The 22,518-nt window shown below is 35.4% G+C and overlaps 1 protein-coding gene across 1 annotated transcript in view; it reads right to left on the bottom strand.

Moving 5' to 3' along the window:
• The window catches only part of FAF1 (Fas (TNFRSF6) associated factor 1), a 334,517-nt gene that overhangs the window by 83,872 nt on the left and 228,127 nt on the right, over nucleotides 1-22,518 (bottom strand). The window lies entirely within an intron of this gene.

Genomic DNA, 22,518 nt, shown 5'->3' with positions numbered 1-22,518 from the left:
CTCTGTTGAACACTATTAGCAATGCACGGGTCAGGTACTGAGGGAAAAAGAAAGATATTAAAACTAGTTCCTACTTTAAAAAGTATCTAGATTTTATCTAAAAAAAAAAAAGGGACAAAGGATTTTTTTTCTTATTTTCATAGAGATTTTGTTGTTATATACTGCTGTTATCAAATTCCTATTGTTGAATGCACAGTCAGTACAGGTAAAATAATTACTTTTCTAAAATAAAAATCATATCGTAACCTCTTTTCTGACTTTCAATGATTCCCCCATACCTTCAGGATAGAATCTAAACATGTTAGCACAGCCGGCCTCAGACACTTTATCAGCTTCATTGTCTACTTTCCCCTACCACATACCCTATGCTTGACTTACACAAGCTCTCTCACAACTCTTGAACAGACTAGGCTTTTTTGTGACTCTCTGCCTCTGTATACCCTTTATCTTTGGCCTAGAATATTCTCCATCCCTTCTTCTTCAGGCAAAATCACATTCATCTTTCAGATCCAACTTAAGTGCAGCTCTAGGCATTCCTAGGTTCTCTCTCCTCCCCTAACCCTGGACTGAGTGGCTTCACTTCTGTGCTCAATTCACATTGCATGATTATAATCATTTATTTGTTTCCCTCACTAGATGGTGAGCATTTAGATGGCAGGGATATTGTTTTATTAACCTCTGAATTTTCAGCATAAGTTAACATGGTTAGTACTTGGTAGATAATAGCAGTTAACATTTAGTGAATGTTTACTATAGGTACTCTTCTAATTATTTCACATTATTATCTTATTTAATCCTCACATATATTGAGAGACAGAGGGAAGAAAAGAGGTGATCATATACAAGAAGAAAGAAAGGAAAAGGGAGCTAAGGTATCTGCTCTATCATTAATCTCAAAAGTGTCAATAGCCTTTGCAAGGTAAATATTCTTGCTTTGCTTTCTTCTTGTTGCCATTACTGCCATTATCACTAGCTTAAATTCTAAGATTTACAAGATGGCTGGAAGCAATAGGCAAGAATGGAAACCAGAAAATAGCTCTACTGAGGAAAATTATTCTCTTATATAGGCTGCCAAGTTATTCTAGGACTACCCTTTGTAACATAATCTACATGGGTGACATGTTTCTCTTCAGGGGAAACCTTAATGCTCATTACTGGGCACAGTGCTGACACACAGTAGGGACTCAACAAATGTGGACTGAATTAAACTAGGAGGACAATGAACTGACTTCCTGAATCACTAAAACAGACAAGCAAGCCTCTGCCACGTTTGTAGATTCAGTGACACCAAAAAGAAAAACAAGTAAAATAACTTAAATATTTGATAATTTAAAGCCAAGTTTTCAAAACTTGCCCCTATAGCCAAATTGGTAATTACATTTTCTAAGTAAGTATCTGGTTGGTATGAGAACAGAGGAAGCAGAGATTTCAGTAATTAAACTATTCTTAAGGGGACTAATTAATTAGGCACTAGAAAGATGTAAAAATATGACTCAATTTCTTCTTTAGTGTTTGGGAGGTGAAAAGCTTATTTTTAAAAAAAATAAGTTATGGGCAAATTGGGATAGAATTGAAATTCAGATATTTCAGATCTTATTTTTGGAAATTTCTCAGGCCAGAAGCCATTCTGATAATCTTGCTTACAAAACAAGATATTTAAATTATAATATTTAATATTATTTAAACAATAACATTTAAATATTTAAATAATTTCTCATATTTTCAAAGAATCAGAATTAGACAAGGAAGATATACCAATGGCCAAGAAGCACATAAAAATACATCAACATCATTAGTCATTAGGGAAATGCAAATCAAAACCACAACATGATACTGCCTTATATTCACTAGGATAGCTATTATTTTTTTAAAAAGAGAAAATAATAAGTATTGGTGAAGATACGGAGAAATTAGAACACCTGTACATTGCTGGTTGGAATGTAAAATGGTGCAGCTGCTCTGGAAAACAGTGGTTCCTCAAAAGCTTAAACACAGAATTACCATATGGCCCAACATTCCACTTCTAAGAATATACCCAAAAGAAATGAAAACAGGTGCTCAGATATTTATACATGAATGTTCATGTATCATTATTCACAACAGCCAAAAAGGTAGAAACCATGCAAATGTCCATTTACAGATAAATGGATAAACATAGTATGATATTATCCATACAATGGAATATTATTCAGCCATAAAAAGAATGAAGTACTGATACATGCTACAACATGGATGAACGTTGAAGACATGTTAAGTGAAAGAAGCCTGACACCAAAGTCATATATTGTATGACTACATTTATATGAAATATCTAGAACATGCAAATCAATAGAGACAGAAAAGCAAATCAACGTTGTGAGTGGGGGGCAATGGGAAGTGACTGCTTAATGGACATGTGGGTTGATGAAAATGTTTTGGAACTAAATAGAGGTAATAGTTGCACAACATTGTGAATGTTCAAAATGCCACTGACTTGTACACTTAAAAATGATTAGTTTTCTATTACGTGAATTCTACCAAAAAAACCAAAAAACCAAGTATCAAAATTACAGAGGGAGGTCACATGAGCTGGTTGTCTTCATGGCTACAGAGACAAGAACTAAGCAACAACAAAGCTGTCTGCAGAGGAAAATTTTAATCTTTCTACACTGAAAGTATAAATGATGAGGGCATTGCTTGAAAAGATAAGTTAAATTGGCACTCAAAAGAAGTACTGCCTGGTAGTATGGGCTTCATCGAGTACTGGGACCAGGACATTCATCTTCTAGCCAAATGGCTTGGATCCCAGTCCTCATTCCATCCTGGTGGTGGAACAGTATAGAGAAAAGGTCATGGGCTTCAAATACAGACAGGCTTGTTTTGAATTCTAGGTCTGCCACTTAATTTCCATTTCTTGGGCAAGTTCCTTGACCTCTTTCAACACTGATCAATTTTATCTCTAAAATGGGAAAAAAATCTTCCAGCTAGATTAATGGAAGGATGAATTGAAATAATGAATATTTATCTCCTAGCATAGTATCTGGGCCTGTAGCATGTTTTTGATGAATGTTATCCTTATAATAATAATCCCAATAATATTAATCATCTTCCTTCTAATAACTAGATGTGTGACTTCAAGACGAACAGTTGAATTTCTCATAAGGACTGCCTCGGGAGAACCTGGAACAAATCAGCCCTCATTAATAGCATCATTTTTCTGTCGGTAAAATGGCAATGGTACAGAAGGGGAAGTAGAGGAAGGTTCAGGAATAATTACATGAATGTGAGCCTAAGGTCTCTGAGGCATCTTCTCATTGTTCTCTGCCTGACTGTTGTACCCTACCCAAGCCGGTCTCTACATGCCAGGGCTCTGAGAGGCGTCTTAGGGCCAAAAATAAGAAATTAGAGGCACTAAAGCACACATTATACAGCATATATAATTGAGAAGAAAAGTAATACTTAAACTGTAAATAAGTTTGAGAAGTCTGGCAAAATTCTCATTTTTCTCACAATGATTATTTTGATTTTTCTGAAATACAAAATTTCCAAAAGGTATCTCTTTTTATTTTTACTGTCTATTTGTGAATCTACTCTTCTGCTTCCGTAAGTGCTTAGTGTGCCTTTAAGTAATCACACTCTAAGTGCAGGAGTTGGGGCAGATAGAGGAAGGAGGCACTTCTGCATGGGGGCCCAGGGCAAGACCCTAGGTTTGCTCTACTTAGGGTAGCCCAGGCTGTGAGGATCAAATGGAGAAACACATAGTGGGATTGTGCTCTGAAATGTACTAAAGGTTTTCAGACTACAAGGAAAAATCACTTTGTTAATGGAATCAGGAAAAACTTAGAAGGCCTCATCTCTGTGATAAGAATGAGTTCCCTGGCTCTAGGCCTCATTTATCACTGTGGCTAACATTCTGTAAAAATCTCTCATTTCCTTGTTTATGTCATCAAATCTACCATTAACTAAGTATTTGCAAAGGGAAAATGTACTAAGTATTAATGAATATCCTCCTGCCTATATTTTTATCTAAGACTTTAAATCCTTTAAAGTTTTATATTTCAAAGTTTACAAAAGCACTTTCACATATGATACTTACAACAATTAGATTGGCCAGGAAGGGACTTTTATCCCTATTTAGAGATGAGGAAACTGAGACTCAGAAAGCATAAGTTATTTTCCCAGGGTCACACAGCTTGTTAGAATGCAGGCGTCCTGTTACCTAATCTAGAGCTCTTTCTGCTATTTTACTTCTCTTGAATCTAACATGCTTATTGTGTTTCTCTACCTGTAAATTTTCTTCCTTCCAAACAGTCCTTGAATCAGCGTAGGTGATAGCTATGGAATAATATCTGCATCATGTTTATATCTGCTAAACTGATATGTCTATAAAATCATTAGTGAACTGCTAGTGTTCAAAAGCAGTGAAATAAGGATTATGGTAAACCTGACACTCAATATTCTTTCAGGTTACTATTTATCACATCAAAGACTGAGCCTAAATGTCAGACTAACTGGTTATTTTTAAAATTCCAGTTATAAACAGTTTTAAACAGAGAAATTTCAAAGTAGTCCATGGAAGACTATGAAAACACAAGTAAGCAAGTAACCTCCAAGTCCTAACTGAGATCGTCTTGCTCTGCTAGAATGTAAATCTCTGGAATTTCCGGTGGAGATGTTTAGAAAAGATTCTTTTTCATCTGGATAGAAGTGGTATGTGGGAGTGAGTTGAAAAGCTGGATTTAGGACTGGTTTGTTAATTTCTTTAGTGGCAGGATTTCAAACGATGGATTGCTGTCTCCGTGTCTGCTTTAGAGGAAACTGGCTAACTTGTGAGAGTTTATGTTAAGGCTAAACCAATCCAGAGACAATCTACATATCTGCCTGGTAACCTAGGATGGAACCTGCACATTTTTCAAGAATGATGCCTTAGTTTACACCCTGTTATCTCTTGCTTTGACTATGATATTAGCCTCTTACCAAGTCTCCCAATTTCCAGTCCTTTTCCATAAAATTCATTCATTCATTCATTCATTCATTCACTTAGCACTTATAAAATATTTACTGCACACCTACTAGATGTAGGCCCTGTGTTAGAAACTGGAGACAACAGTATGAGTAAGATAGCTCCCTTCTTTCACTAGTTGTAGAAGAAAGATATATAAGCTTGGAAAGGAAGGCAATAAATATGAAGGCCTATTATGGGTTAGTTATTTTACATATGATTTTTTTTTCCTTCACACAATATCATAATAGGGTATTATTATTTCCACTTGACATGGAAAATGAGACTTGAATTGGCTATGTAACTTGTCTGTGGTATATACCTCATGAGGGACTGAATCAGGTTTTATACATAGGTCTGTCTGTTTCTAAAGCCTAGTTCTTTCTGCTAAACCATCGGTTCTCAAATTTTAAGATACATAGGAATCACTGGTTATATAGGAAACTTGTGAAAAACAGACTCTCTGGCCCCCCTTCAGAGATTCTGATTCAGTAGGTCTAGCTTGGAAGCCCAGAAATTTGTATTTTTAACAAATGTGTGCTCAATAGAACACACTTGGAAAAGCGCAGTAGTCCAAAAAATAAACAAAATAACAGAAATTATAGCAAAATGGTATTATCACAAAGACATGAACAAAGTGGTTGAGCAAACCTACAGCCATCAGAATTAGTTTCCTAAATTGCAAACCTAATTATGTCAATTTCCTGCTTAAAAGAAGATGAATACTCACTGCCTACAGTTTAAGGTTCAAACTTTATGGCAGAACATAGACATACCTTCAAGAAAAATGTGCCCTAATGAACATTTTTCAATCTCCTCACTTCTCTCTTGTCTCTACCAACAGCTTCTTCTTGCCTTATTGCTTTATTTCTCCTTTTCCACATACCCCAAGCCACTTGACATCTACAAGCTGTATCACGTTTTCGAATTTTTGCTATGTACTTCATCTTCAGTCTAAACGATTCTTCCTACTCGTTCTTCCAAATGCAGTATAATATTATTACCACAGAAAATATTTCCTGAGTACTTACTAGATGTCAGGTACCAGTCTAGCACTTTACGTATATCAACTTTAATCTTCACAACAATCTTATCAAGTAGCTACTAAATGAAGTAACTAAGACACAAGAAGATCAAGTGATTTTTTTCGAAGTTATATAGCTGCTAGCTGGCAGAGCTAGGATTTGAATTTAGGCAGTATAGTACCATAATCACTTAATCACTAATTTACAGCTATCTCTCATGAGACAGTGAGTACTCTCTTCTACTTACCCAGGGCCTAATTCAAACCCCATCTCTCTTCAGATTCCTCTAGCCTACCCTCATATCTTACTCTTCTAAACTTTCTTACATTCCACCTGTATGTGGACTATATCTCCCCATTTTAAACCTAACTATTCTGTAATTGTTTCAGGTACTAAAGTTTCATTTTTAGAGTAAGTGGCAAGCTCCCTGAGGGTAGAAATTATGTCAGCCTGTGTAGCTTTGCCTGGGCTTGTCGCATGGCAGACAATGAAATAATTTTTCTTGGACTGAAATACAGAGCAAGCATTTTACCAATTTAACTATGTTCAGTGGTTAGAGAGAGAGCATATGAATGGGTAATGGGTAGTCCCTCCAAAGTAGAGAGTGAGGGAGAGTGCAGCTGTATGTTAGACGGTTCCTTTCTTGACAGAAGGCTGTTAGTTTGCCAAGCAAATCTGAAAGGCTCTCAAGCATATGTAGGTTTCTTTTCCATGCTTGACTGGTACTGACTTTCAAAGTGAAATCCTACAGTTCAATCTCCTAGCAAATAGTAATTAGATATCTACAGCTATACATTCAAACTGATCTTTGGATTAAAAAGCTGTATAGAAGGTTTCAGTCTCTTCCCACATAAGAGATTTTCATAAACACTTTGGTTGTAAACCTGAATCTTTCTATTGCTTTGCATGAATAAACTAGTTCAGGATTACAAAGTGTATGTTCTTTGTCTCAGTTACACCTGGGATATTTGCAGCGAACAGATTCCATAAGTTGTAATCTTTATGCTTTACATGCATTTATTCTAGCCTATCTTTTCCTCAGGGTAAATCTTTTACAACTGCTAAAGTAGCATAAACAAATATATACATGTGCATATAAAAGCCTTATGAAAAAGAAAATCTAAGGAAGCATTTTTTAAGCAAATGTAGGATTACTATTTTAAAGGGAAAATGTTATTGAAAAACAAAAGCCAGAGTTCCAAATCATTTGAAAATCTTCCCCAACCTCCCCACACCTACTAGATGCCCCATTACAAGAGAAATACTTAATTTAAGAGCAAATAACACTAAAAGGAGAAAAAAAAATAACAAAAACAACAAAAGGCCTGACTCTGTAAGTGACCTTGGGCAAATAACTTATACTGGTCTCAGTTTCCTCAATTATAGAGTAATGAAGTAAGATTAAATGAATTCTAAAGTTCCTTTCAGCTCAGGGAAGAGTAAAAATAAGAGCAATTAATAGGCACTAGAGCATGCTTTACATATATCATTTAATCTTCAAAATATGAACAGCAGGTAGGTACATTAACATCTCCATTTTATATAAGAGAAAATTGGAAATTGACTCAATAAACCAGAGGCCCAGGAATGCATTTTAAACAAGCTCCCCAGGTGACTGTGATGCTAGTAGTCACTATACTAGACTCTGAGAACTGCCACACCAGTGGCTGTAGTTTATATTGTTAAAGATTGTGTAATCCCAACTGTTGTCCATCAAATAAGATTTTTTTTCCAATTAGTATATGACTTGGGAAAGTCACTGAATTCTCTGTGCTACAGTTTACTCACCTGTAAAATAGGTATAACAAAATTTGTCTTGCAGAATCTGCAAATAGCCCAGTCCTATGCCTATAATGACAGCTATTATCACAGGCATCCAAAAAGTTATTATTAATAAAACAAATGAAAGAACAATAAAATTTTGCTAAAACCCATTTTAAAGTCCATTCCATGGACTATTTCTTTTCCTTGTTTTTAATTTTATTTTCAAATGAATAGTAATAGTAAAATGGATTATTTTTAGTATACAGTTCTATGAATTCTAACACATGCATAGATGCATGAAACCACCATCACAATCAGAATACAAAACAGTTCGATCATACAAAAAAAAAAATCCCTTGTAGTATCTCTTTGTAGTCACACTTTCTCCTGAATTCTTTAGCAATGACTGATCAGTTCTCTGTCCCTACAGTTTTGTCTTTTCAAAAATATCCTATAATGGAACTATACAGTACATAACTTTTAGAGACAGACATCTTTTAGTAAGCATAATGCCTTTGTGGTATATTCAAGCTGTTGTATGTATCAACAGTTTGTTTCTTTTTATTGCTGAGCAGTATTCCACTGCATGGACAAAACACAGTTTATTTACCCATTCGCCCACTGAAGGTGAATCGAAGGATATTAAAGAACACTTGGGTAGTTTCTAGTTTTGGCAAATACGAATAGAGCTTCTATGAACATTTATGCACAAGTTTTTGTGTGAACCTAAGTTTTCATTTTTCTAGAGTAATACCTAGCAGTAGGTTGCTGGGTCATATGCTAAATGTATGTTTAACTTTCTGAGAAACTGTGAAACTGTTTTTCAGAGTGGCTGAACCATTTTATATCCCTATCAGCAATGAGTAAGAGTTCTGGTTGTTCTCCATCAAGACTTTAGTGTTCTTTCTTTTAACTCAAGGGCAATAAGCATCTCTGATTTAAGTTCCCAAAGCTGTGCAAAGCTGTGATGTGTATTTTAGCATACAAGCAGTGAATTGCTTGAGCAAAACAACAGTGGGTAGCTGAGAATTCCAAAAGCAAATCCTCTGTTAAAATAGTTTTCTCTAGTCTGCTAAAATTTTCTGTAAGGATGTTTTCCTATATATACATAGACATAAAAACAAAAACTTTAACAACAAAAATTTAGTAGTATGAAATATCATTTCTTTTTTGCCTTGACTAACTTTGGTGTTGCTTATGCTAAAAACAGCTTGCAAAGATGAGTATATTAGGAAATGAGAAGTATATATTGCTATTGTTAAAGTGAAGTATTTAATCTGAAATTAGAATCTTTTGGCCTAACTAATCAAGTAGCCCTCATTTAACATATTGACTGCCACACTAGAAACTTTTCCCCCCCTTCCGGCCATGGTGTTTTAGTACGAAAATAGAATAAAAACTTCAAAAAAAAAATGATCCTTTCTAATTTAATGAAAAATTTATTTTTTATTGTTTTCTGTGCATGAGTTACATGCAACTTGAAAAATAGTTTACGTGGCTCAAGATAAAGAGACATGGGAGTTACATATGCTTCACAAGGCCTGAGGCTCAAAACTAGCCTGAGTTAAAACAACTCACGTGGTAGTTAATATGTTAATTACAATGTGTCTCTTTTGACTGACGGTGAATTCATCCAATCTAGCCATCTATTGGAAAAGTACTATTTCTTCTAGAACTGTGGTCCTCAACCCCTGGGGGCCACAGAGCGCTACAGGTCCTGGCCTGTTAGGAACCAGGCCACACAGTAGGAGGTGAGCAGCGGGCCAGCCTCTTGTCAGATCAGCAGCGGCATTAGATTCTTATAGGAGCACAAACCCTACGGTAAACTGCACAAGTGAGGGATCTAGGCTACGTGCAACTTATGAGAATCATCTAATGCCTGATGATATGAAGTGGAGCTGAGGCAGTGATGCTAGTACTGGGGAGTGGCTGCAAATACAGATTATCATTAGCGGTGAGGTTTAACTGCACAATACATGTAATGGCTTGAATCATCCCGAAAACACCCCTCCCCCTCCACCACCCCAGTCCGTGGAAAAATTGTCTTCCATGACACCAGTCCCTGGTGCCAAAAAGCTTGGGGACCACTGTCCTAGAAGACATTTCTCTGCAAGTCTACCTGCCACGATGTCGCTAACCATTTGAGTTCTAGCTTAAAAGAAGTTTCCTTGGTGAGGAAGGTCTAACTCTGCTAGGCAGATCTAACACCCTACATCTATCTCCACCATGGAATCTGTGTTATTACACTGGAATTTTTTGTTTACATGTACTGAATACGAGAGGGCTGTTCATCCCTAAATCTACTGGCGTTGAGCACAATGTGGGCATACAGCAGTTCCCTAAAGAAATGTGTAGGTTTAGTGGCCAAAACAAATTAATGGTAGTTTACCTGGTGAACCTCTACATATCATCCTTTAAGACTCAAATGTTTTCTCCTCAAGAAGGCTTCTTTGTGTCACTCTTGTACCTTATATTTACTGTCATTATTCTGCTTTCACCCTGTATTGTAAGTAGCTGTTTACTGGGATGATAGGTAATTGAAGTCAAGGTAAATTTTTAACTGAAAGAAAAGTGCCAGAACATTCTCAGGATCCTCCCCTCACCATGCAGAGGCATAAAAATCAGAGAACAGTAATTTGGAGAGGTAAGGGTGACTTGTTAAAAACACTAATGGAAGGCAATTGAATCTTTCCTTCTGTTATTTTTCTATCCAAATTCTGTGCCTTTTATAGCCAACATGATTTCAACTTCTTTACACTATTCCTTTGCTCATGCTTTCTCCATATTGCAATACTCTCTCCTCTTAACTCTGCACATGCAAACTGCACTGTCCTTTCTAGATCCAGATCAAATTTTACCTCTTTAGAGAAGTTCTTCCTGACCATAAAGATTGTTCCTTCTGAATTCTTCTAGGTTATATAACAAACTGTTGCTAGGGATATTTTTGCAAGGATATGCTTTGGCTCTCCAACTTCATTTTATTTTTTTAAAACAGAGTTTTGCTCTGTTGCCTGAGCTAGAGTGCAGTGGCATCATCATAGCTCACTGCAACCCCAAACTCCAGGGCTCAACAATCCTCCTGCCTCAGTCCTGCCCCCACCCCCAGTAGGCTGGAAGTAGAAGCATGCACCGCCATGCCCAGCTAATTTTTCCAATTTTTTAGAGATGGATCTTGCTGCTATGTGGCTCAGACTGGTCTCAAACTCCTGGCCTTAAGTGATCCTTCCACCTGGGCCCCCCAGAGTGCTAGGATTTCAGGCATGAGCCACCACAACCAGCTTTGGCTTGCCAGCTTTAGATGGTAAGTTCCTTAAAGAATAGGGCTATCCCTCACACTATTTTTAAAAATTATTTTTAATTGACAAAATTGCATATATTTATCATGTACAACATATTCTGAAATATGTATACATTGTAGAATGGCTAAAATGAGCTAAATAGCATACACATAAGCTTACATACTTATCGTTTTTCATGGTGAGAATTCACACTATTTTTTTTTTTTTTTTTTTGAGACAGAGTCTCACTATGTTGCCTGGGCTAGAGTGTCATGGCGTCATCCTAGCTCACAGCAACCTCAAACTCCTGGGCTCAAGCGATCCTCCTGCCTCAGCCTCCCAAGTAGCTAGGACTATAGGCATGCGCCACCATGCCTGGCTAATTTTTTTTTCCTATATATTTTTAGTTGTCCGATTGATTTCTTTCTATTTTTAGTAGAGACGGGGGTCTCGCTCTTGCTCAGGCTGGTTTTGAACTCCTGAGCTCAAACAATCTGCCCGCCTCGGCCTCCCAGAGTGCTAGGATTACAAGAGTGAGCCACCGCGCCCGGCCCCACACTATTTTTTTAACTTTCCCAGAAACAACTGGTGGTGGTTCCTCAATTTAATAGTAAGCAAATTTGTTTGGTAGCAAACAAGGTAAAGGTTGAATGCACATGAAAACGTACTTTCAGCTCCTAAGTTCCCCCTTACAAACATGGCCATATAAGATCCTGTGGGGAAAGAAAAATTCATGAGGGATATGACTGTCTCCAACAATAGGGATTTAGGTCAATGTAATATTTAAGACATAAATAGTTTCTTCTGATTTTTTTTAAATGGTATGTGTAAAAAGAGAAAATGTTCCAGTTAACATTTTATTTAGGTGCTTGTCAGGTCTTACGACATGGGGAAGGACTCAATAGCCACTTGAGAAGACTTCAGAAGAAATAGAAGGTTTAATTTTTATTTGGAGAACACTAAGGTAGCTACTTTTAAAACAATGATACATAAAAGAAAATACAGTAACTGGATATATTACCATCCCAAAGCCAGCTAACTCATAACTAGAAAATTAAACATACTTTGTTAGGCTTTACAGTTACTAAAAACAAAAAGTGGACAGGTTGGGCCAGTTATTTAACAATGAATGCTTTTACAGTAATAAATGGCAACAGCCGAAATCAAAAAAGAATGCATTACTGAGATATTATCAATTATGCTCTGTCATTACACGGCAGCTCCACCTAGTCTAAGCTTGTCAAAAAGTGTTACTGTAATCCATGAAGAAGTCTCCACCTCAGGCAAAAGGAGAAAAATGTGGAGGGTTGGCTCTGAACAGGTGTGTTGAATTGTAATGCCACTGTTGAATCACAAATCTCTTCACATTAGTTTCATATATGACAATTATTAAATACTTGGAGGTGTCAGGCATGGATAAAGCGATCTCTCATCAGGCACTTTAAGAACAACAAATGTAAATAAAGAGGGTGTGGATATATCTTTTTAACAGTGAGCATTATTCCATGCACAAAAATAGTTATGAGAAACTTATTCTGCTCAAGTGAACATGGTATTTGGGAATCTGGGAATGTCTAATCTACTCTTCAGGTTAGCCCACTCTGATTTTACCTAATCTTAATAAGAGTGCTGATTCACTTTATCCTATAAATCTTTAATATACATGCACCTCAGCTTTACAAGGGATCATGATGTATCAAAAGCGTGTATGTGTGTATTCTGGCTTTTACAAAGTTGTGTTACCTTAGGCAAATTACTTAACCTCTATAAACCTCAGTTTCCTCCTCAATAAAATGGAGGAAATAACTAGCTGTTAAGATTATCATAAAAACTAGAAAAGATTATTTAATTTAACATAGTGTGTGGCCCTAGCAGACACTTACCACACCCTTAATCCCTTCTTTAAGGTACTTCATCCAACTTTACTTCCCTACATGGTAAAAGTTTGGAATTTAATACAGAGTAATAAACTGCTCAGGATTAAAGCTCATGAAGACAGAGCGTGGATCTTTCCTCTCTATGTCTGTTCCCTGTAGTGTCCAGTAAACTCTCAGCCCAGGAATCAACAACTTCTCAAATTGTCAGCCCACAGTAATCTCGCACTTCTCTGCACTGAAAAGGACTAAATCCTATCGTGTATTCTTGTGTTCTTTCTTTTTTATTATGGTAAAATACACGTAACATACAATACACTATTTTAAGTATACTATTAAGCGGTACTAAGTACACTCATAATATTGTACAACTGTCACCACCATCTATTTCCATAACTTATTTTTATGACCCAAAAAGAAACTCTGTACCCATTAAGCAGTAACTCCCCAACCTACCCCACACCTTCAGTCCTTGATAACTCTACTTTCTGTCCCTATGAATTTGCCTGTTTGAAATATTTTTCCCCCAAAATTTGCCTATTCAAGAATCATATAGTGTTTGTCCTTTTCTTTTTTTTTTCAAGTTTTTAAAATAATCTTTTTTTTAAAAGTTAATATATGTGGTATAGGAAACTGAAAAACACAAGAAACAAAGAACAAAGTCATCCACAATCACAAGTAGTTTACAATCTGACGTGTCCTAGATCCTGACACATACACAACATCCAATTTTACGGGATTGAGATCGTACAGTATGTATCATGCTATTTCACACATCATGAATATTTACTAATCCAAAATCCCAAAGCTATGTGATTGTAAGTATTTTGATAACCAAAAATACACTACACCAACTCAATCTGTTAGGAAAAAATGTAATCATGTTTGTCCTTTTCTGTCTGGCTTCTTCGACTCAGCATGATGCTTTCAAGGTTTGTCCATGTTGTCACATGTAACAATCCTTTATTGTGGCTAAATAATATCCCATTGTATGGATATACCACATATTGTTTATCCACTCATCTATTAACAGACATTTGGGTCATTTCCACCTTTTGGCTATTGTGAATAATGATATTAATACAATGAACATTCATGTACAAATATCTCTTTGAGTGCCTGTTTTCAATTCTTTGGGGTATGTATCCAGGATTGGAATTGGTGGGTCATATGGTTACCCTATGTTTAACTTTTTCAGAAATGAACAACTGTTTTCCACAGGAACTGACATTTTACGTACTAATCGGCAATGTATAAGGGTTACAAATTTGTCTACATGCTTGCCAACACTTGTTACTTTCTGCTTTTTGGATTATATCCATCCTGGTGGGTGTGAAGTGGTACCTCATTTGTAGTTTTGATTTACATTTCCCTAATTACTGCTGATGCTGAGTACCTTTCCATGTGCTTACTGGCCATTTATATATCTTCTTTGGAGAACTGTCTATTCAAGTCCTTTGTCAATATTGGAATTCGGTTTTTTGGCTTTTAGTTGTTGAGTTGTAGGATTTATATATTCTGGATATCAAACTTTTATCATACATATATATATATGATTTGCAAATATTTTCTTCCATACTTTGGGCTATCTTTTCACTCTCTTGATAGTGTCTTTTGATGCACACAAGTTTTTAATTTTGATGAAGTCCAATTTATCTATTTTCTCTTTTGTTGTCATATTTAAGAAACTATTATCAAATTCAAGGTCAGGAAACTATTCCCTTATATTTTCTTCTAAGAGTTGTATAGTTTTACCTCTTAAATTTAGGTCTTTGATCCATTTTGAGTTCATTTTTGTATATGGTATAAGGTAAGGGATCAACTTCACTCTTTTGCATCTGGATATACAGGTTTCCCAGCATCATTTGTGGAAGAGACTGTTCCTTCCCCATTGAATGGTTTTGGCATCCTTGTTGAAAATTCAATTGATCACATATGTGAGTTTATTTCTGGGCTCTCTATTCTATTCCATTGGTCTATATGTCTGCCCTTATGCCATTCTCACATTGCTTTGATACTGTAGGCTTGCAGTAAGATTTGAAATCAGTAAGTGTGACTCTTCCAAATTTATTCATCTCTTTCATGATTATTTTGGCTATTTGGGGTTCCTTGAAATTCCATATAAATTTTAGGAATGAGTTTTCTATTTCTGCAAAAAAATGGCTTTGGGATTTTGATAGGGATTGCACTGAATCTGTACATCACTTTGGGCAGCAATCTAAACATCATTAAGTTTTCCAGGGAATGTTTTTCCACTTACTTAGGTCTTAATTTCTTTCAGCAATGTTTTGTAGTTTTCAGTGTATAAGGCTTGGGCCTCCTTGGTTAAATTTATTCCTAAGTATTTTATTCTTTTTAATGGTACTGTAAATAGAATTGTTTTCCTAATTTCCTTTTCAGATTCTTTACTGATAGTGTACAAAAATACAACTGATTTTTTTTTTTTTTTGAGATAGGGACTCTATCTATTGCCCAGGCCAGAGTGCAGTGGCATCATCATAGCTCACTGCAATCTCGAACTCCTGGGCTCAAGCAATCCTCCTGCCTCAGACTCCCGAGTAGGTGGAACTACCAGTGTGTTCTACCACACGTGGCTAACTTTTTAAATTTTTTTGTAGAGACAGGGTACCTTGTTATGTTGCTTGGGTTCCCAAACTCCTGGTCTCAAGTGATCCTCCCACCTTAGCTTCCCAAAGTGCTAGGATTACAGGCATGAGCTACTATGCCTGGCCCAGAAACACAACTGATTTTTATGTGTTGATGTCATATCCTGCAACTTCGCTGAATTTGTTAGTGCTAAAAGATTTTTGGTGTGGAATCTCTTGGGTTTTCTACGCATAAGATCATGTCAGCGAATAGAAATAGTTTTATTTCTTCCTTTCCAATTTGGATGCCTTTTATTTCTTTTTCTTGCCTAATTGCCCTGGCTGTAAGTTAGAATAGCAGAGGTAGAAGTGGACATCCTTGTCTTTTTCCTGATCTTAGGGAAAAGCTTTCAGTGGTTCACCATTGAGTATGATGTCAACTGTGGATTTTTCATGTATGGCCTTTATCATATCAAGGAAATTCCCTTCTATTCATAGTTTATTGTTTGTTTTTTATCATGAAAGGGTATTGAATTTTGTCAATTTTTTTTTGTATCAATTGAGTCTTTTTAGTATCAGGTTTATAGATTATGTTATATAAGAATTTGAATGCAAAATATTTGAATGCACATTTCCAGTCTGTTCTTTTATCTTAATTTGCAGTCCTCATAATTCATTGGTAAAGAAATTGACTTTAATTCCTTTAATACCGAGCACATGACACTGGCCCACAGGCAAACTAGTAATTTTAGGAAAATTTCTAAGGTCATAATTTTTAGATAATAAAAATTAAGCAATATTTAATAATAGCTTATTATCAGTTTGAAGGTAATTGATAGTTTGTAATACTTCAGAAAGGTTATTTATATCCAGTTTGATGACTCCTACCTTAACCTGTAGGTTAGCTTTCATACTTGTTTCTTTCTTTATTTCTAATAAGTTAGAAAGTCCCACTAAGAGATTACTAAGAATGGAAGCAAATGCTTGTTGGCTCTTCCAGTTACATCTGAATATTTGGATCAAACAAGGACTCAAATGGAGGGATTCTCATAAAATGCTACTGTAAACTTTGGCAATGAGTATATCATACTCAAAAGGTGAAAGGCTGACTGTTTAACCTTAGAAGATAGTGGCGAGTAGATTCCCAAGTCATTCTTTGGTTGCTCTTACTCTAGAAAGTATTTCTTAATGTTCTGTTGCAGCTTTGTTTGGGAATTTAAGATATCCTCTATTACATATCATTGATTTATTTCACTGAAGAATGAAGAAAATTATCAAGTTTTTCGAAAGGATCAAAGTCTTGATGAAACCTATGTGCACCACAGTTTCTTTTTTCTTAAGAAATCTTTATGTTTTATTCTCAAAATTTAAAAATGTTATTTTTAGCCCTAAAATAATAGGTTTCACATATTCAAGAATATACTGTTGAGATATAAGATTTGAAAAAGTCCTGTGCATTTTTATCATTATTATCTGTGTTATGAAAAGTTTTTATCTCATGTCTGATTATAAATGCTTATGCTCACACCTGTCTCTTAGATCAGAGAATCTCAAACTGTAGTGTGCATCAGAATGACCTGGAGGGCTTACTAAGACAGATTGCTTGGTTCCACCCTCATGATTCTGATTCAGCATGTCTGGGGTGGGGTCCGAGAAACTGCATTTCTAACAGGTTCCCAGGTGACACTTTGAGACAACTGCCTTTGATAACCAGTATACTTATTTTAGGAGAAGGAACATCTTAGACTCCCTTACCATTATTTTAAATAGTCTACTAAAAAGATGTCTATTTAAAGTTGCCTAAGATATTAGCAATTTTCATTATTTTCTTCAATATCTTATCAAGGTTTGAGGGATATATTAATTACTAGGTATTCATTTTAGTAAAGCAGAGTGTTGACTGACATTCAGGTGCAATCTTTTGCATATGAACAGTCATGATCTTCCTTCAGCAACCTTGCTGAATTTAGAGCTTTTGTTAACAGCTTTATTAAGAAGTAATTCGTATATTATACAATTCACCTATTTAAAGTGTAAAATGCAATTTTTTTACATAGTCACAGATATTTGCTACCATTACCATATTCAATTTTAGAACGCTTTCATCATCTGAAAAAGAAACCACATATGCTTTTATCTACCAACCTTCTATACCCTCAACCCACCTACCACCACTCCCTGAAGCCCTAAGCAACCACTAATATAGATTTCCCTATTTTGATCTTTCATATGAGTGGAATCATATCATATGTAGTCTTTTGTGACTGGCTTATTTCACTTAGCATAATGTTTTCAAGATTCATCCATGATGTGGCACATATTAGAACTTCATTCCTTTTTATGGACAAGTATTATTCCATTGTACGCATGTACCACATTTTGCTTATCCATTTTTCCATTGATGGGCATATCAATTGTTTTGCCTTTGTGCTACTATGAATAATGCTTCTATGAACATTCATATACAAATTTTTGCATGGACATATGCTTTCATTTTTGTTGGGTATATAACTGGTAGAATTGCTGGATCATATGGTATCTCTATATTTAATCAACTGAAGAGCTGCTAGCCTGTTTTCCAAAGCTGTTGCACCATTCCTGCTAGCAGTCTACTAGGGTTCAGATTCTTCACATCCTTGCCAACACTTGTTATCTTGACTTCTGATTCTACACATTGTAGTGAGTGTAAAGTAGTATCTTGTGGTTTTGATTTGCATTTGCCTGATGAATAATGATGTTGAGCTTTATTTTCATGTGCTATTGCCATTTCTATATCTTCCCTGGAGAAATGTCTATTCAAATCCTTTGCTCAGTTTTTACTGGAGTAATTTACCTTTTTGTTATTGAGTTGTTAGAATTCTTTACATATTCTAGATTCTTAAGTCTATACTAATGTTGAACTACAGTTGACTCTTGAACAATACAGGTTTGAACTGTGCAGGTCCACTTATAAGCAAATTTTTTTCCATAAAAGTTACAATGAGTGTGCCTTTCTTTCTTGTCTCCCTTTCTACCTCCTCCACCTCTTTTCCCTCTACCAGCCCTAAGATAGCGAGACCAACCCCTCCTCTTGCTCCTCCCCAGGCTACTCTGCGTAAAGACGATAAGGACGAAGATCTTTATGTATTTTCTCTTCCTTATGATTTTCTTAATAATATTTTCTTTTCTGTATTATACTTTATTGCAAGAATACCACATATAATACATATAACATACAAAATATGTTAATCAACTGTTTATGTTATTGGTAAGTCTTCTGGTCAACAGCTGACTTTTAGTAGTTAAGTTTTGTGGGAGTCAAAAGTTATATTTGGATTTTCCAACCCCCATTCACCATGTCATTCAGAGTCAACTGTACTTCAAACTATTATACTTAGTTTGCAGTACTTATTATACTATTTTCATCATTACTTTTATGATTCAATGAACCATCTTTGAGCCATGACAAATTCTGAGTAACTAAGAATATAATTAACTTAAACAGGAAAAAACAAATATAAATTTAACAATAACATATGAATGACATGAAAGTTCAGACATTAAAGTCAAAATGTCCCTGTTGAATGTTTGCCAAGACAAAACAACCAATGCAATCTTTGTTATCCATAAGCAGTCTAATAAATTCTAACAGATGTGATGAATGAAATAGCATTTAGAGTAATATACTAATTTATCTTATATTTCAAAATGTTAAATAAACAAAATTGACCCATTGCTTGTTCATACCTAACTGCCTGGGAACCATGGTAGATAGTTGGGTACTCCAGTAGTTCAGGAATCGCACTAAGAAACATTGCCTCAGAGACCAGAACAATTACTGGCCTGAGCAGGAACCTAAAAACTGGCTGCTATTGTTTACATTCTTACCTGTCCTGCCTATCTTGTAGCTTGTACTGGGAAAAGGCAAGAGCCCCTCTGTGTGTTCCTGCACCACCATGACAAGTTGCCTACACAGCATGTCTGGCCCACCCTGGCTAGGTGCTCCCTGGGCTTCATCTACCTAATCATTTGATATTGGAATTTCTGGGTTGTAAGCCCAAGGACCTTGTCTACTTTGCTCACAGCTATGTTCTTAGTGCCCCATACAGCGTATGGTATATAGTAACTCAATAAATATTTATGAAATGAATATATAAATCAAGATGAGAGAAATTATCATCTTCTGTGACCTGGGCCTAACTATGGAGAAAAATCACTGGATAAAGAATGCTTTTTCTGAGCAAAAAGTAACTACCTACAGAAAGGCATCCATGGTGTATCTAGCTTTACATTTAGTACCCTAATCATTAACACTTAACAATTCTTTCTCCTCACAGTTACTTCTGAATATTAGATCTTCTATGACTTTTGCATTTTCAGTGGACTTCTGATATTTTAAAATACTGCATTTTTGGTTTTACTGTATCTCATATATAAATTTATATGCAACTACATCAGAGAAAACTCTCCTAAGAGAACTACTACCCAAAGAGTAGTCTTTCTAGCTTTAGGAAGTGTTGTATATACATATATTTTAAAAGAAAGACAGTGAAACTTCCTCTTAAAGGTTGGTCTGTTTAGTTAAGTTCTGCTTTAGTTTTTGTACAAAAAGATTGTTTTTGTTATCTATGTGTCTTGTGATAACTTATTCCTACTTTAAAGAAACAGAAGCCTGAATCTGTATCTTGATTGTCATTGTTAGCTTTGCAAAAAAGAATAGGTATGATAATGGTGAGATTTTTAAACAGAGGAAAGGAAAAGGAGTGAACTGTTGAAAACAGTAAGACTAAGACAAAGCTTAGGGAAAAAAAGTTACACATTCCATGTAACAAACCACAAAGCCAACAATTAATTTCCTTTAGCAACAAAAAAGCTGCTATAAACTAATTAGCAACTCTCCCTGTGCTGTGGCAATGCTGTCTTTTTTTTTTTTTTTTTTGAGACAGAGTCTCACTCTTTTGCCCAGGCTAGAGTGAGTGCCGTGGCATCAGCCTAGCTCACAGCAACCTCAAACTCCTGGGCTAAAGTGATCCTTCTGCCTCAGCCTCCCGAGTAGCTGGGATTATAGGCATGCGCCACCATGCCCGGCTAATTTTTTTTTTCTATATATGTTTAGTTGTCTGATTAATTTCTTTCTATTTTTAGTAGAGACGGGGTCTCGCTCTTGCTCAGGCTGGTTTCGAACTCCTGAGCTCAAACAAGCCGCCCGCCTCGGTCTCTCAGAGTGCTAGGATTACAGGGGTGAGCCACCGTGCCCGGCTGGCAATGCTGTCTTTAAGTCCCAAATCAGAATCCTCTAAAATAAGCCTAGAATGTTTCTCTGGCATATTTTGCCCATGTATTCTTAGAATTACCAAAGAAATGAAAATGATGTAAACTGACTTTGAAATCTGCCCTGATCTCCAATATCTGGATTGTGACAATTACTGAGGTATTACCCATATACAAGTCAATCAGAGAGATTAGCCCGGAAGAGAGTAATTCCTGCATCCAGGATAGAAAATTATACATAAATTCATGTTGAATGAATAAACAAATGAATGAATGAAACAATAAATAGATCAGGAACTAAGTATCCCAAAGTCTTGATTATCAGAGGTTTCTAGATTACCCATAGGAAAAAAAATAGTGCATATAAACAAATTCATCCATTTACATGTTACAAAGCATCTATTATTTGGAACCAGGCTTTAAGCAAAAATAGATTTTAAAATGCGGCCACTGTCATGTAGTGATTCTTGTTTTTCTTTCTCATCCCCTTTCTGCTAATAACCCCTCTTTACAGCGAAGCACCTCTCTGTCCAAAGGACCTAGCCCAGTGATACATACTTGGTAGAAGCTCAATAAACATTTATAAAACCTAACTAATGATATTAATGAAAATGTCTAAGAAGGAAGTGATAGGCAGTTCTGTCAAAAACAGAGGCTCATGTAACGTATATGTCCTAGCTAGAGATAAAACAATCAGTGGTATAAAGGTTAGTTCATTCTGGACCACTGAAGAATGATTCAGAATATGAATATGGTTCAGGCTCAGGTTTGTTAAATAAAAGCTTTATACATAGGTATCTCTGGTTGCACTAATATAAAGGAATCATTGAAGTGATGGCTATAACTTAATCAAAGTTAATTTTAAATAAATTCAGGCTTAGGAAGCCATCTTCCAAACCTGTTCACTAATTTGATTTTAATTGCAAGCTAAGATGAAGTCTTATTTGTAATTTTTTAAAAATAAAGGCAAATTAGATGGCGCTAGAGAAATGATAAAAGAAGAAATTAATGAACATAAATTAAAATTTCTTATGTCTGTACTGAAAAAAAAATAAAGGCAAATTCACAATTATAAAGGACAGTGTTTTCTTGTCACATATTCAGCAGACACCAAATCATTATGATCTATGCATAGTCCAAAAGAAGTTTTTAAACTTAGTAAATTTCTTAGGAACTCTATTTATGACTTGAGTGATAACTTTCATGAAGATACTCTAAAAATAAAGAGAAATTCTTACCTCTTACAGTTAAATTTTAATAACAATTTCAATTATATGGAGCCTTGGATTTTTTCTATAACCCTCATATTAAATTTTGTGCTCAGTATTAAAGTAATTAAAGTCAATTTCTTTACCAATGAATTATAGGGAATACAAATTAAGAAGAAAGAATGAACTGGGAATATGCATGCAAATATTGTGTATTCATATTATTATACAGCATAATCTGTAAGTCTGGTACTAATAAGACTCAAGATTTAAATGGCTGAAGAATGTGTTTAATGAATTATTGTCAATCAATGCCTCTGTTCCAGGATAAATGTAATCTTAAATGGCAACACACCTATCATTACAAATTCCTAAGTAAGTACATTATTTCAAAACGTCACTGTCAATTTATAGAGTAACAAATGAACATCTTTCCACCATATACCCAATTGCCTTTCCTTTAGGATAAATGAAACACTATTAAGAAAAATTATAAAGTCAATATTTTTATAGCAATAAAAGAAAACCAATGAGCATTAAAACTCTAAATTAG

Source organism: Propithecus coquereli, unplaced genomic scaffold (genome assembly GCF_000956105.1).
Source record: "Propithecus coquereli isolate 6110/MARCELLA unplaced genomic scaffold, Pcoq_1.0 Scaffold14, whole genome shotgun sequence".
Lineage (NCBI taxonomy): Eukaryota > Metazoa > Chordata > Mammalia > Primates > Indriidae > Propithecus > Propithecus coquereli.
The sequence above is the reverse complement of the archived record's forward strand: the minus strand, read 5'-3'. Positions and strand labels throughout refer to the sequence as shown.